The sequence below is a fragment of the Rhagoletis pomonella genome, unplaced genomic scaffold, assembly GCF_013731165.1.
Source record: "Rhagoletis pomonella isolate Grant_MI unplaced genomic scaffold, Rhpom_1.0 Rhpom_scaffold_00011, whole genome shotgun sequence".
Taxonomy (NCBI): Eukaryota; Metazoa; Arthropoda; class Insecta; order Diptera; family Tephritidae; genus Rhagoletis; species Rhagoletis pomonella.
Window position 1 is genome coordinate 4,329,578 of NW_023458565.1, and position 4,595 is coordinate 4,334,172.

General features: G+C 34.6%; 1 protein-coding gene across 1 annotated transcript in view; it reads right to left on the reverse strand.

Moving 5' to 3' along the window:
* LOC118747108 (lysosomal-trafficking regulator) overlaps window positions 1-4,595 on the reverse strand; it is a 41,423-nt gene that overhangs the window by 25,278 nt on the left and 11,550 nt on the right. The gene's annotated exons all lie outside the window — the stretch shown is intronic.

Consider the following 4,595-nt stretch of genomic DNA (forward strand, 5'->3'; position numbering starts at 1 on the left):
TTAGCTTCAATATTTACTGATTTATCGAAGATTTTGTATTTCTCTAATTTACCGTTATATGGGATGTGGGCGTGGTTATCGTCCGATTTTAAAAATTTTAGGCGATTTTGTATGCTGTACGAAGGCCGACAACTGTGCCAAGTTTGGTAGAAATTGGTACAGCGGTTACCAAGATATACACATGTAACCATAAGTGGGCGTGGCTACGCCCATTTTCCAAAAATGTATAATATTATTATTTTTTGTCAAAAAATTATTGTAAATACCAATTTTGAGTGATTTATCTTCAGTAGTTACTAAAATATCGCAGTTTTCGTATTTCTGGAAATTACCGTTATATGGGAAGTGGGCGTGGTTACAGTCCGATTTCGCCCATTTTCAATAGCAACCTACCTTGGATTAAGGGAAACCTACATACCAAATTTCGTTGAGATATCTCAATTTTTGCTCGAGTTATCGTGTACACGGACAGACGGACAGACGGACAGACGGACAGACGGACAGACGGACAGACGGACAGACGGACGGACAGACAGACATGGCTTAATCGATTTCTTTTTTTATCCTGATCATTTATGTATACATTTGTCTATATCTATCTCGATTCGTTTTGGCTGTTACAAACAACCGTTATGTGAACAAAATTAATATACCCTTGTGCACAAGTGCGCTCGGGTATAAAAAAAAAAAATTAGTTAGTTACGGCTTTTTTGCATTTCTATACATATGAAGGTAACGATATGTATGTACATAGGTACTCGAATTGAATGTCGTTGACAAAAACTGGTTAATCAAAAATTTACTTCTTAGTTTAAGGGAAAGATTGGTCCTTTTTAAAAACTTAAATTTATCTCAAAACCTAGTCAATTTTATTTGTAAACAACCAAAATGATTTAGTTAATATTCAAAAAGTTAGAAAAAATTAAAATTAATTAAAATTGCATACCCATAAAATCACCATGTACATTAGAGTGGTCCAAAATAATAAAGTCGAAATTTTAATGCCGCCACCCCCTAGGATTGTTCTGAACCGAAAATAAATATACCCATATTTTTTCATTTTGAAATAAACCAAAATATTTAGGGAGTGCTCACAGCGCTCAAAGTTTTCCATGTATTTTATATGGGGAAAAAACAAATTTTCGTAAAAATGGTATACAACTCTTGAAAATCAATATTTTACAATCGTAAAACTGTGGTCCTCTTCAGGAGACTTCAAATATTAATATCCAGTTTTCTATTTAACCATTTTTTATGATTAAAGATTTTTTATTGGTCCCCCCATTGCATTTTCTAGGACCTATAAAATATAGTTACCATGAAAAAATTGTTTTTTTTTAATCCACATAGTTTTCTCTTTCATTTGGTATCCATATTGTTATAATACATTGCACTGAATTTTTTAAATAATTTTTGGAAGGATTGAGATTACAAGGTCCTTTAAATAAACTGACGCAAGAGAGAAAAACTACAAACGCAATTTAACTTTAGTTTCGCAAGTGTATTGATTGCTTCGTGCTTTTCAAAATTACTTTTTTAAAGCACAGCTTACTTACCTACATAATTCATATGTATAAAAGAGTTTTTCCTTAAAGCGTTCAATTTTGTGTGAAAATTTGAAGAAAATGAAGCTCCCTCAACTACTCGTAATAACAAATTTCCATCACTTTCAGTCTTTTTCTATGCCAAATTTCAATTGCAACTGTTCTGTTCTATCTAAGATAAATGGAGTTTTCGAAAGGCCAATCGATTCGATTTTCAATATTTGAAGTGGTTACGGCATTTACAGTAAAGGGCATTCATGAAACAAATTGGAAATGTACCAACTTACAACTGCTATGCAACAGCGCTGCAATTGAGTCCCACATTGACGTATATGTATGTATGTAACAAGTTAAGTACGTATGTATGAAAGCGAGTGCGAAAATCTCCCAATCCTCCCAATCCTCCCAATCATGTATGTATAGACATGTCTATGTATGTAAATATATATGTATGTATGTAGGAATATATAGCCCAGAGATTGAACCACCAATATCCGCCGCAAGTTCAATCACCGAAGTGCACTTGTTCGGTGATAGATAACCGGCCAGCTTGCGATAACAATTCCATTACCCCCGCTGGCTACTTGCTTATTGTTTCTGTTTGCAGTTTATTTCCTTATTTTTCCATTTCCCATTTGACCAATTGATGGAAATTTAACAAAGGAAAATCGAAAACGGTAAATGCATCAAATATGTATGCATATATGTATGTAGTTTGGTAACTTCATCATACATATGTATGCACATGAGTACTTATATGGAAATATGCGTATAATTAGCTATACCAAAGGGAAAATCTGATCTGCTATAGAGCGTTTTCCCTTTGTCACTTTTGTTTGAACTACTCTTTTAGTTTTTGGGCAATTTTTTTCCTTTGATTTTAGAATTTGTGGCTTTTGGAATGACAAGACAGTTAATGAAAAATTTTTGCATTACAGTTTTAATGGGATCTTGCTCAGTTCCTATGTAGAACTACGATTTTGCTGAACGATATTAAAAGCGATCTGTAAACTAAGTTTGGGATGCTCGTATATTTTTCATCTAAGTACCAGTACGTCGAGGGCTTATATTCAATATCCATTATTAGCAATTTTCACAGAAAGTACTTTCCGTTCTAAATAAGCACCGATCTGGGCATTAACTTTCATCACCGATATTAATTTTAACTTTGCAATTCAATAGTAAATTCTTCTTACAAGCGATAAGCAAGGGCAGCATTAACGTTATAGATGCCAATTAAGTTTTAGATGGATTTTTATATCAGAATGAATTTTTTTTTTTGAAAATTTGCAGAAATGTACATAAGTATTGGGTTTTAAATATAAGCCATGCCTAGTTTTGGAATTGACCTGCTCTAAATATGTTAAGCTCTGTTTAAACTGGAAGAAGTTTTCGAGGCCAAACCAAGTTTTCGACAGGGCAAATCTTTCTCGTCTGTCAACCTCTGCGACCACTCACTGGGAGCTCTTCTGGCCATGCTTCTGAAGCATTTGTACGTCCACGCCCTCTATATAAGGTAGGCTCTCACATTCGCTTGGTATTTTCGTATGCCGCCTAAATGTTGATTCAGATGCTGAGAGGTCTACTACTTATATAGTAAATCATTCAATATATGTGCTGTTCTATGTTTTCAGATATATCACGAAAAATGCGATTAAATTTGAGATTTTACCCAAGCCCTAAGAAAGAATCAGAATTACTAACCAGAGGCCTCCTAAATGAACAGATATTAACCTGAATAAATATCTGATTATTTTTGTCTTCTCATATGACACAGCAACGTGGAAGATGTCTGATGAAGATGAGGTGTATTCGAGGGCATTAGAGAGAACAAATCGATGAAAGGCCAAGCTCAGATGGATGCCTCTGCACTTGGTTGGTATAACTGCAATGAGGAATAGAAATGCCGCACCTCTTACCCAGCTGTCTAGCGGCACTCATTTAACTCTTGGAAAAATGCATATCGGAGATCAGAAATTTTCGATAAATCTCTGTGTGCCATAAAGTCAAGTGCATGAGAGAGACCCCATCTATTGCTATTAGCTCCCCTGTATCAATATAAGGCAAGTGATGGCTTCCTCCTCCCTCTTAGGTTTTCACAAGTATGAGTTCCTATCGGATCTAAAGTTAGATTTTTAAAATTCAAATTCAATGGCGCCTCCATATTGAATCTAACATTTATCACGGAAAAGTTAAAATCGAGCGTACTTGCATACATGGCGTATGAGCAACTTTGGCATCTCATCTGAGTAACTCATACGCCATGTGTATACCTTTGATTTTAACTTTTCTGTTATAAATGCTATATCGATATGATCCGTTATTTGGAATTTTGATCAAATATCGATCCGCCATTTTGAATTTCTAAATTCTGATTTCAGATTCGTAGTCAGCGATCTCAAGAACCCCGATTGCGAAGTTTTAAGCGAATCCAGTCGATTATAACTTTTTGGACGCCATATTGGGTCCACCATTTTGCATTTTTCCAACCAGACTCTAAATTCAAAATTAGCAACCATAAAAACCCACACACACACACTAAGTACATATGTACATACATAGATATTTTAATACTTATCCACGAGATTTCTGTTGATGAAAGTCCACCTGTTTTTAAATAAAATAATGCTTTGTAGAAGCTCCAATATTCGGAACGGGGGTCATTTTTTGTTCCAGGATAGGACGAATAAAAGAATCTTTACATATGCAACTATGTACCTAAATGTGCATGTAAATTTGTATATGCTTTTGATCATGTATGTAACTATTTATATACGAATATGTACATACATACACACACATTTACTTTGTATTAAAATTCGCTTCGTATTGTCTCCATCAAAGTGCACTTTCGAACTCTGCCTTTGCTTCCATTCTTAATTTGTTGCAATTTTAAACTTTATCGAATGGGAAATTGGCGGAGTGGGATTCTACTTTAACCTTCTGATTTCAACAATTTTAACTTTGACCACAGCTGCTGCTATGCCAACATATGTATGTACATTTGTATATCTGTGAATTTTTCTCCCCCCATGGATGTTTACTGAAAAA